At 35.6% G+C, this 12,494-nt stretch overlaps 1 protein-coding gene and 1 long non-coding RNA gene across 3 annotated transcripts in view; one reads left to right on the forward strand and one right to left on the reverse strand.

Moving 5' to 3' along the window:
• LOC141448401 (uncharacterized) overlaps positions 1–12,494 on the forward strand; it is a 320,931-nt gene that overhangs the window by 26,111 nt on the left and 282,326 nt on the right. The window lies entirely within an intron of this gene.
• LOC141448404 (uncharacterized) lies at positions 8,036–12,178 on the reverse strand. Of its 2 annotated transcripts, XR_012454997.1 has the most exons (5): positions 12,038–12,178; positions 10,618–10,699; positions 8,871–10,535; positions 8,731–8,770; positions 8,036–8,619 (listed from the first exon to the last, which is right to left on the reverse strand). It is a non-coding gene; the product is annotated as an uncharacterized lncRNA (long non-coding RNA). The 2 variants fall into 2 exon arrangements; XR_012454996.1 differs by lacking the exon at positions 8,731–8,770 and having other exon boundaries at positions 8,071–8,619; positions 10,422–10,535.

Here is a 12,494-nt window from a genome sequence, read left to right on the forward strand (position 1 = left end):
TGATACAACAGAATGAAACTTTAAAGTAACGTAGAAAATGATTTTTCAATTGAAATGTTTGTGAGATTTCTAATACTTCAACATTCGGGGTCTGAAACGTAAAAAAAGAAAAGCTTGTGTTTTCCTGCTTTCCCGTTACACAAACAAGCAGGAGAAAAATCTTTTTAAACATGATGGAAAACTCTGGGATTATTGTAGAATTTTCTGCATCTTTCTTGGAGGACCAATTTATTCATAATTGATTTGTTCGTTCTAGATTCTAAATTACTTTCTTTTTATAAAAAAAAGGTAATCTTTTTTTGCATTCTTTATTTTGCGAATATGTTTATTTTTAAAAGATTATTTAACTCTGATTTTTATTTTAAAATAATTGAATATTCACAATTTTTAGGCTGACAAGATACAGCCAATTATATTCAGATAGTTCTTAATGTTTTAGACAAAGATACAAACATTTCTTTCGTAGATTAGTTGGATTTTATTAAATTGGCAGCTGTTCGCGATACTGCAGAGAAAACCGGGTAGTAGATGGGTTGGTACTGTTCGAGGAAATCGGTAACCATTAGGAAAATCGTGTCCCTGGAGACATTGATTGATTCTGGAAACAAATGAGAGCTACTTTTTTGATTATCTTCGCGAAGACTTTTATTAATGTCAAATAGTTGTAGAATGCAGTAGATAAGGTCAACACTGAAAAACTTTTGTGACAGTTCTAGTGAATCACAAGGGATTCTAGTTGCAATTACATGGACCCCTACGATGTGGGAAATGCTAAGAGTGGGAGGGGGCGAAATGACAGCCCGCCAAGAAAGATTGGCTCTAACCAGAGAAAAGGCGGGCGATGTAGAGGAAATAAAATGAAAATCCGACAAGCTTGAGACTAGGCTAGCTTATCCTTAACCACGACTTGCCTGGGCGGAACAGGGCAGCCAACTCACTTCTAGACTTGATACTATGACACCCAGGCTTGCCATCTAGTGAATAATAACAGCATATTTCAAAACAAATGTCTTTATTTTATTTTTTCTTCCTTTCCCCACCCTCCTTTTACTTCAATCTTAAAGATTAACTGGATTTTCTTTAAACCTGCTGCAGAGTTTTCTTTTTAGGGTTAAGAAAAGTATTTTTAACATGTCAGATTTTCTTTAATCGGGTATATTTTTTTAAATAATGTTTCATAAGTTCGAAAACATGGTTTCTATCAGAAAAAGTTGAAGTGAACGTGGACACTAACTGAAAAACAAAATCTTTCTAGAAGTTGAAAGTTTACAATTCGATTGCAAATTGCTATGGGATAACTAGTGAACAAACTCGCTCCACTGGAAATACAACATTATCAAGTTAATTTTGCCCTTCTTTTAAGGGGGCATCCATAAAGGACCTAACGCCATTATGGGGGGGGGGGTAGGGGTAGAAAAATTGTGACACTTTGTGACAAGAGGGGGTTAGGGGGATAGAATCAGCGTTACGTCACGCTTTTCTAAATCACTTTTTCATTTTTTTTTTTTTTTGAATAGCGCGCGTTTTGTGTACCATATGATTTTCGTTTTCATCGACTGGGTTATCGATATGTCGGTATATACAAGAGCGCTACTCAAAGACTGTTGTTTTGCGTTGGTTTTTATGGCTGCCCGTAGTGGATTCGTTGAACTAAAATTATCGCGATTGATTCCTACCGTTTGTTGGCAATAAGATCGGAAATTTATATTATAAAATGTCAGAAAATCTTTATCAACGTTTTTACAAAGCTGTAAGAATACCATATCCTTCAATACAAGGAAAATTTTTAATGAAAATGTATAAGGGGGGGAACCAAGATGTGACATAATTTTTAGGGGGGAGGAAAAAATGGTGACTCAGTGTGACAAAGGGGGGGGGTCAAAAAAGGAGATTTTTAGCGTTACGTCATTTATGGACGTCCCCTAACTTGCTACATCGCACACATGATGGTCTGTAAGTTTTATTCGGAAAATGTTTACAGGGAAATTCAATTAAGGTCGATTCAGAGTGAACAGAGATAATCCAATAAATTTAGTTGTTTTTTTTTAAATTAAATTTTGTCGGGCGGACTGCGGGTTGGACATTTGCACTGCAAATTGTTCATAAAACTGTATAGAAATATTAGAATTAAATACATCCATACAAGTTAGGATCTTCAGAACTGTATTCCCATCAGAGGAAACGTGAAATATTACTGTTGTGGACAGATGTGCCATGAATTAATAAAATTGACTTTAGAATAGTTGTTTTTTTCCAGACAGACAGACATAATTGGAGAATATGCGCTGGAGAAGTATTAAATCTCAACGCTACACCACCTCCTGCGGACATGAAGAGCAGAGTGGATGTCGCCGACAGTGTTCATGCTAAGAGGATTACCGCGGTACTGGCTTATTTCTGCAGCGTTGCTCTTGTTACACATTCAGAAGAGACATTTGTGCCGTCAATCCGCTCGCCATTACAGTATTCAAATTTTAAATACTCATATTTTAAAATTTAACCAACCCCGCTTTTGGACAACAGTTTCGATGTTTGATGACGAAACAAAAATAATCTCTTCCCCCACCACTTTTCTATTCACAAATTTCGGCAACATTGAATGGGAATAGAATTTATAAAAAGCTGGGAGAAACAAAATATATTTCCGGATATTTCTGCTTATATCTAAAATTCGATTATTTTAATCGATCGCAATACTTAATAGTGGAGAGTAAGTGAAAAATTCTTGTCCATTTAAAAAAAACATTTTCCTATCATCTAGCAATCCGTTGACCTACCCTGTAACTGGGCAAGAAGTCGTCACTTACAGGAGAGTAATATAGGCTAAACACTGCTACAGGACATAAGCCTGACCACCATAATTAGCCAACAGGAGTACCTTTAAAGTTTGCTTAATTACAACTTTGTAATCAATACTCGGCTAGCTAAACTTAACGCACCGTTTCATTTTCAATTAGCCACCAAATTGAATATTTTATATTGTGAAAATTCTACGATTAAATATTAAGTTTTCTTAATTAAAATTAGCAAAATCACACGCATTTCATATAGAGCGTATTTTTTTTTTTTAAATTACATTCGGGCATTGTTGTTGTTGAACGGTCCGTAAATGACCAAGGCTTTACCTGTCTACTTACAGGTTAGTAATGGAGGCTAAACACTGCTACAGGACATAAGCCTGACCACCTAAGACAGTCGAGGGAAGGACAGAAAGCATTACACTCCCCCTAGAAAGGATTTGGTCGGACAAAGAAATGGAAGGACCTCTAGGAAAGCGACCTCTGCCTTGGTCAGATATGGCATTGAAATTTTGTCTAAGTTGTTATGAATAAAACTGTCCGGTATGGATACCGCTTTTACCCTGTATCTACTTAAAGTTTCATAATGATCTGATGAATGTAGAGCGAGATATTGAGACTTAAATTTAGAGCGGGTGTTGGACTGTGAAAAGTTTAGCTGCCATAATCTCCTTAAGTAATTTTGAGCAAATATCCTCACGTTCAGCGCTTTGATGGCAACGTTGATATCAGGGAGACGATGCTACCATCTTCTTGATGGTAGATGATGTGAGAAGGAAAAGCTGAAATAAAGTAGATTGCTGAGAAATCAATACTTTTATTAGGTTTTTACTTAATTGGCTCTTATTAAAAGAAGAATTAATTTTGTTGGAGTAAATTGCGCTTTTGAATGAAATTAATCAGCTGGTCGTTCTAGAGTTGGAAGTGAAATGTCAACCGGGCGGCTAACGGTTAACTTTATTAGAGTTCAGCCGAAACGGTAATCTCACTAATTAACAGAAGATGAATGCTTGGAGTTTCTGACGAATTCAATGGTGTTAATTGAGGCTCTTTGATTATTGATTGAGGCTATGAATGCGGACAAGTTGCTGCCTCACTCCTTGAGAATTGTGACCGATTCAGCGTTAAGTTGAAATGATCGTAAAATGATATTTATTACTGGCTATCTTACTGTTAGTGAGAAGGAGTACTGCGAACATGTTAAATATTCTAAATCTACTTTTTGATTCAATACAAGTTTAAGCTAATCCTTCTAGCTTAGGAAGCAGGTCGAAAATCACAGGCAGTTCAAACTGGTACCAATATTTGTGCACTCCTAGTTGAACCTAACCTTACCTAATTAACTGGCTAAATTTCTTCAATAACTTGTGACTCACTTATAGATCTACAACTGCCATTAATATCACTTGTCCAGGAACATTTCCCTTTAACTTGGAACTAGTATATTTTAGGCTGATAACATAAGACTTATTTTTTTGGAAGCTGTGACCTTATGCTCCTTTTTATCTTAATATAGAATATTAAAGTCAACTCGCTTTTAATAAAAGTTCCAATTTTGAAGAAAATTTAATTACCAACATGGCGCTGGATGAAAGTCAAGTGAAGGTCAAAAAAAGAATTTTTTATTTTATTTATGAAGACGAATGGGAAAGAGAAATATTGCATACTCAACTTCAGGATGCTGTTTTTCACAATTCCCACCTCCTCCATCTAGTTTTTGCTTTCCTTCCTCTTCCTTTTTGCCAGCTTTTTTATTATTATTATTTTTTTTTATTTCAATTACTTTTGAAGACGTGCACTGAATGATATTTTTTGCCAGCTCCTTCAGTTGGCTCATGTTTGGAATTCTGTCAGGAGCTGTAGTATTAGAAAATTGAACATATAGACTGCTCCTCCATTGTCTGCTCACAACGACTTGTTTTTTACGCGTTGAAGAGTTTTAATTGAACTGGTATTTCCGGCACGGGTTGCCTATTTTCCTTACTTTAATTTCATTACCTTTTTTTTCCCTTACAGCGCTTTCTTTTTAAAAGAAGTTGAAAGACAAATTCAGAGGTAAGTAAAATTGTTTACACTTGAGCTTGAGTTGTTTTGCAGTGAGTTCAAAGGGCATTAAACGAGTAAACACAGTCTTGAAGAAATATCGGATGCTGAATTTTTGGAACGGAAAAAGTAATCTATAGCCATGCTCACTTGAGTTTAAGCTAGAATAATGTGAAATGAATTTTCACTAAACTTGGCATTCGTGCGGAAAAATCGCTACAATCGACAAAATTTGATCAGAAAATTGGTCCATCATCTCCACTGATTTTCTTCAAACTAGACATTGCACTTTCGTAGTTCTTACTAGTTGACACAACAGTTAAGCTTAACCCCATTCTCCATTATAAACGTCCTAAGAAGCTTTTGTCTAGAAAAATATTTTTCAATAACAGTTACAGATCCATGTTTGAGTCGTGGGTAGACAAAACTTTTCAAATAAAATCGATCGAGTCGTTTTTGAAAGGAGTAAAATGAAAAAACCAATGAAGCCAAGTGGCTATTTCGATTGGTCGATTTTGTGTCTGAATACTTATTGTTCGTTTTCTTTGCTGGTAAAGTAAATATTTTGGAACCATTAGTAAATAATGAGATTGGCGGGTGCATGTGTTGCCTATTAGATATTGGCTGCCTTTAGAGGTTATTAGTTCCCTGAGACACAAATGGGTGTCTCGCTGAAAACCCAATGTTGTTGCTCTAAATGTTCTTTTCACCCTAGACCCTGCACTAAAAACGTTTTTTCCTGTTTGTGTATATCTTCGAAAACATGTATTTCCGGTAAAGAGGTTCCGATGGCAATACTGCTTCCTCTAGCTAGGGTTACAAGAAAATAGTGTTATGCTTAAGCCATTAGAATGAGAACAGGAATTTAGGCTTTTAAAGCAGGTATTTAAGGCATGTTCCCGAGTCATTAAAGTGAATTCTGTTTAGTCGCTCGGTATGGCGCATCACCACTATTATGATGCTGCTAATTGTGAGTCTGTAGTTTGAATTTTGATCACCTCCGTGGCGTTGGATCACTAATTGCGGTACGGCGTTAGAACTAACAGTTACCAGGGAGTAACCAACAGTTCCATGATGGAAGTAGATGGTATTCAGGGGAACACACAGGCCAGCTGGGAATAATTGAAACAAAGCTCTTAAATTAGTCTTGCTTTACTATTTTTATTGAGTCGGATGGCTTGGCTAATACTTAACCTCAATGAAGCACTTTCCAGCTTCAATGATTGGCAATTAACACAGTCACATGTCTGATACTGAATATCTAAGTCCATGGGGGATAGCATTCCGTCTTGGACGAATTGGTGTACCTCAAAAATGAAAATCAGCTGATTGCTGTTGGTTCACGCCGTCGATAGTCCGCCTTATGGATGCCGGAAGATCCGTTCTCCACTCATCCGTTCACTCCTTCAACACAGGTTGCATGGCTTTGCATAGGCAATAGCTAATCACGAACGTTGCACACAAAGCTATTTCCGCCAGCCAGCTCTGTGTATATTATGTGTATCGCTCGGCTATCGTGGCGCCTACTATTTGTGTAAATGAATAATTATAAACATTTCTGGATCAAATGATTTTTGCTTTCTGTGAGGCGTAAAATGGGGACGATAAGTAACAGACCCAGTTCATATTCTGATTGGCCCAGACCAGGGGTCGGCAACCTATTTTAAGTAGAGAGCCATTTCTCCTTAAATAATTTTAATGAATCTTACCAAGAGCCGCAAGGATGAGAATGTAAAAATCTATGAAGATCATTTGTATTCGCAAATTATAATTTTATGATTTTCAATAACATTTACCTAAATGTTTTATATATTTATTTTCATGTATTGCAAAGTAAATAAACAAATAAATAATAACTTAACGAATGAAAAGGCGGCAGTCTTACAATATTTTGATATTGTATAATTCTATTCAATTTCGAACCTAGCACATTTAAAATTATTTTTGAAAAAATACCTTTAATAAATGGAATTTACATTCGTTTCAATAAAATTAAAATATACAATATATTTTTGGCAGGCTGAAGAGCCACACAATTGGGATAAAAGAGCCGCATGCGGCTCGCGAGCCGCGGGTTGCCGACCCCTGGCCCAGACGATAAAAAAGTTAAAACACTTGCAATAAAATTCAGTAATCGTTGAAAATTTTAATAAATTGGGGATCCAATTACAGTTTTAATAATTGAAGTTCACACACACCACTTTCACAATTTTATTTGGTGAACTCTAGTTGCGCAATGATGTAAAAACAAAAAAAACATGTGGACTGTAAAGCAAAACAAAAATAAAGTGCTGCATAAAAAAGAAAGCGGGGATAAAAACAGAATGCTTTCATGCACCCATGTCTGCATGAAAGCAACATGACAGTGTCCACTCTAATATTTACACTCTGGCTGTATTTCGAGCAGTTCGCCTAGAGTTTAAGTGCTACAAACTGACGCCTAACAGCGCTCTCTACCTTCCAGGTACGTCCAGCTCGAATCACACTTCTATACAATAGCGGCTGCAATTTGTAACTGGCTAAGATTTAACTGTTATGACAATCTTTTATTTTCGCTAACACTTTATATATACATGTGTGTAGGTGTATGTGTGTGAATGTATGATTCAGATCCGCCCCTGATCTATTAGGAGTTGCAAAATTTTCACTTTAGTGAGAGATGTGTTACCACAGCAACCATCTCAGTTAATTTATTTTTTAACATTTTAGTCGTGATTTACATAATTTTATTTTCATTAAAGCAAAAATTTGTGCGAAAAAGCAACATTAGGGATAATAAAATCACACTAATTGTACCTCCACTGAGTATAACCTCCACATGTTTCTTTTTACTCTCCTGACGCTGTACAACTCCATCAGCCACTGATGAGGGCACACATCCGGCAAAAAAACAACAATTACAAGATCTTAAGACCTACCTACCTAGATTGTTGGCTATCTAGAGTTCAAAACGTAATGAACTTTATAGCTACACTCGTCGCCATGTTTTAATAACAATGTTATATGAGCATTCACTCGTTACCGTGGCCACAAAACCTCCCAGTACTGGTAGTTTACAAATATATTTTTAATTTCAATTGTAGATTACCTAAACAGAAAACCAACCAAATTAAGCAAACAAAACTCGGCGCCCGCAAGAGTAATTAACAAATAATTGTTCATCTCACCAAAGTAAACATAAAAATCCAAATAAAATGCGGGCTTTTTCCAATCAAATAGATTCGTTTTATTTCCATTTGTAATTCAGTAAACAAATATTTATTTTTTTAAGTGATTTGCTAGCAAAATATTGAAAAAATGTTTTTCTATATGGAGAGAAATTTCCATTTTGTGTGAGTGTTTTGTTTTAAAATAAAAAGTAAAGGTATTAATTTCCCTCACTAAAAGGAAGTACAGAACTGTAAATGAGTCAAATTTCCGGTAACAATTTTTTACTGGAAATATTAAACCGGAAGGCACTTAAAGGAAATTCAATCCCGACTTTTCCGGGAAAATGCCTCACATAGAAGAACTAATTAAATCTTCCTGATCACAAAACAAGAAGTACGGTGATCTAATAGGAAGGGATTAGCTGAGTGGTTAGCGTACTGTATTCTCATGCGGAGGACAGGCGTTCCAATCCCGCTACCAGTTCTTTTATTTCCTCTTTCTAGGAGCTGCTTACAGTTCGCTATCCGATGATGGACAACGTTGTGTGTAACGAGAGAACACTATGGTGAAGGCCGACAGTGCACTGAAAAAAAGCTTCGGGCGGCTAACGACTCAGATGATGACGTGGCTGAAATAAAAAAAATATACATGTATTAATCTAAAATTGATGAAACAACATTTAATGTTCATGTTGTGGCCATTATGTAAGTTTAATAACCAGGTAGGCTGTTGCCCTAACCTAATTTCGTCTAGAAATGGACATCAACATCGAAGTCGGTCTGTAATTAAACAAACAGAGGATGAATTACCTCTATTGAATTTACAATCACTTCCATTATCAAAGATTTAATAAAGCATTCTAGTGAATTTTATCCTAACCAAGCTTAGTAGTCCAATTATGTGGAGGATAATTGACTGTATTTCCTTTTCGGGTTACAAAATTGGCAAGCTTTTGATAAAAAAAAAGTAAAGAAATGCTTTTCCACTCTCCAGTTCAGATATCGCCCCAAAGAAAGCGCTGCGACTTGAAGATTAGTACATTCTTCTACACCTAAGGAGAGATGATACTGTAATCGTGCAGAGTTGATTCACAGGAAATATCGATTTTGAAGTTCCCTGAATCTGGAAAAGTGGCTTTGCTGAATTGATCGATGTGGCTGTGGATGAGTTATGACTGAACAAAATCAGCAACAATCAGTTCCTTGCACGATTTCTCATTTTCTCGTAAACGGCTCCGATGATTCCCTTCAAACTTCCTAAGCTCTTTGCACGCTTGTAGATCTAGGGCTTTTATTCGCGGCATTCCATTAAATGCATCTTGGGAAGAGGTGAGGGTAAACTTCCGTCTTAAGCGCCATTTAAGTACATTGTATCGCTTCAGTTCTCTTCAGCAATAAAAAGATATAAGTTTATAAGTAAACTTCCAAATATTAAGTAAATCCATTGAGCGTAAATGCCACCTTTACGGAACAAATGTTATGTTACTTAACGATGTTTTCCCCCGTAAAAGTTTTAAGTTTCCAGAAAACTGAGTAATTTAGATTGCTGCAAGAAGAAGTCGCTCGCGTTAGTGGTTTTAAATCTCTGGATCATCCATATTTCGGGAGCCCTTCTGCCTCTAACCTGCGACATCAAGGTGCAAATAAGTTTGCAAGTTTACTTATCTGCAATGGACGATAGTTTTAAATCGCACTGAGCGATTCTAATAGAACTAATTAGTGATCATTTTCACACTGTGCGCAATGAAGCAAGTTACTAAGTGCCGTATGAATCCCGCACAGAACTGTGTAAACTCAATCTTGAGTTGGTCTCGGTTTTTAATTAGACGTTGAAAATTAATAAAATTCAGGTGCGATGAATTCCTGCTTTAGAGCTGAATTTTTTTGCTAAGCTACAACATTAGGGTTTTTAAAAAAAAAAAAAAAAAAAGGGAAAATTTAGGATCACTAGGGCACGTACATATGTTGGGAAGATCAACATTACCCAATGATGACATTTAGAGGAGTCCCAGAGGGAGGGAGCAGGAAACGAGAGCAGAAGATTAAGTGCAGGAAGGCAGTTCTGCGATCTAGTTAGCACCGCCTCCGCGCCGAGTGGCTTCCAGTACAGCGGCATCCTGTGAGCACGCTGGGATTAATCAAGCCTCAACCACTGATCCATTATTCACTGTAGTAACTGCCTGCAATCTGGGTGAAGTCACACTCCTCACTCCCACCTAACCAAGCTCTATCTAGTTTTATCGTCCTGAATCCCAGATATTATGCGCACTTTCAGAAGAAGTGGCTGAGATCATTGAGCCGAAATAGGGGCAGGCTTCATGAGTCCAGACTCTAAGTTAACGCCAAATGACTGAGAGTGAGAGCGAGAGAGAGAGAGATATCCGCTGCGATCACTCGCCGACTTCCTTTTACTACTGTATGTTGAACTTACAAATGTTCTAAAACTTCCTAATTTCATTGTACGTCATTGTAAGCGAACTTATTAGAGTTCATAAAACCTGAAATCGATGCTTTCACTCTGCAAAACTGTCCTGAATCAATTTTTCTGAAAAAGAAATGAAACAATATACATTAGATCTTCAGTATGTATTAAATAAAATCTGTATGTATTGTTATTTAATACTTACATTTATGGCGGTGGTTTTCCCTAACACGTTTAAATTATTAATTTTTAACCATTAATAATGAAAAATTCTCCCAAGAGGTCTCCTGATTTGTAGAGGGATAAAATAATTAAAATAGCGTATTTAGGAATAAATATATAAATAATTAATTTAATATTAAAATTCATACAAAATCCAGGTAAACATTTTGGCTAAAAAATAATTTTATTTCTATTTCGAGAGAATTTATTCCAAAAATAAGAAATATTATTACCAATTTCAGTATTAATTTTGCCAAACATTTGACCTGGGTAGTAGGTCATGTTCAGGGCTTATTCTAGTTAGGCAATAGATAGACTAGGTTATTATCTAGGTGGTTATCTGAGTGAGTCATGGCTGAATTAGAAGCGTAAAGGAAATGCGTGATGAAGAAATTATCGGAGATGTTATCACCATATCATTACCATAATAAGACTACTTGTTACCAAATATTAATTTGTTCTGTAATGGGTAGGTAATCTGCATAAATTAACGCCTATTTACGTTCTTTAGGCTATTTTTCAAAGAGAATTCAGCAACACGCTTTGTTGTTGTTTTAATTTGTAACAATAGTTTCGACTACTAGTTCATTTTGTGAAGTCTTTCATTAACTTCACTTGAGTACAGTATTATTTATTTAGTAAATATGAAGTCTAGAGCTACTTGCACAATAGATTTTTTTCCGTAACTTCCATTCTCTCGAAAATGATTCCTTGCACATGACACGCATCAGATCTTTTTACTATTATTTGAAACATTCAACAAAATAAGTTTTTTAAAAATTTTAAGTACTGTCAGGATTTTAATAAAATAAAGTCTAATAAGATAATTTAATGTTTGCATCGCAATTACTGGAAGAAAAGTCAATATGTTAGTTTTTCTCTAGAATAATTTCAACAATAATTCTCTGATTTGAATTTTCATTTTTATGAAATGGTCTTAAAAAGCATTTATATTGTATAAATTTGAATATGGGAACAATTAGCAGTAATATTGTTTGCAACAAAAAATATGAAATGGATGTAGTTACGATGGATAAAGTAGATAGAAAGAATTTATTAACTTTTATTGACATTTCCAATAAAATGGAAGCAAATTAATGGTGTATAAAACTTGATTGCAGCGATAAAAATGTTGAAAGATAATTTTTTTTACTTTGATTGTGTAATAAAATGGTTAGTCAATAAAATAATGGCCACATTTTAATTGAGTTGATTCAGAGCGAGTTTGTGAATTATTGTTGGACTGTTTTGTTAAAATGGGTGTATGGTATTGGCTAGTACAATTGGCTAGTATTAACCAGAATATGAAACAGAGGCTGTAAATGGTGGCCATACTGTTACTGAGAGTGCAGAAGCAAGAATAAAGAGGTCTACACCATAAAAACATAATTAAAACTACTTACAACTTTGTTCCTTCAAAATGAGACATAATTACAATTATCACGTGCTTGACTGTATACGTATATTAATATATTTGTTCCCTTGCGATTATGATTCACACCTTGACACAATAGATATTGCGACGTCACTAGGCAAGAATGGCCATTAAATAATTATATTTATTTAAGTGTAATAGGAGACCTACACCAGTATAGATGGAACGACATCTTGATCACTCACTAGACTTGGCGGTAATGGCCGACTGACCCACTCGAACTACGCTAGGATTGAGCTGTCTTCTTCTCTAAAACAGTACTGCCAACTGCTGAGGCGGAGATGACCTACTGGCAAGGTGGCGCAAACAACTTAAAATTTAAATCTTACTTGGGGGGCCGAACTTAATATAATTACTTTCACTCAGAACCTAACATTTTACTGAAGTGAAATGTTAAAGGGTATAATATTTACCTCTCTCTTCCC

The sequence above is a fragment of the Rhodnius prolixus genome, unplaced genomic scaffold, assembly GCF_049639745.1.
Source record: "Rhodnius prolixus isolate KJV_2025 unplaced genomic scaffold, Rpr scaffold_25, whole genome shotgun sequence".
Classification (NCBI taxonomy): Eukaryota; Metazoa; Arthropoda; class Insecta; order Hemiptera; family Reduviidae; genus Rhodnius; species Rhodnius prolixus.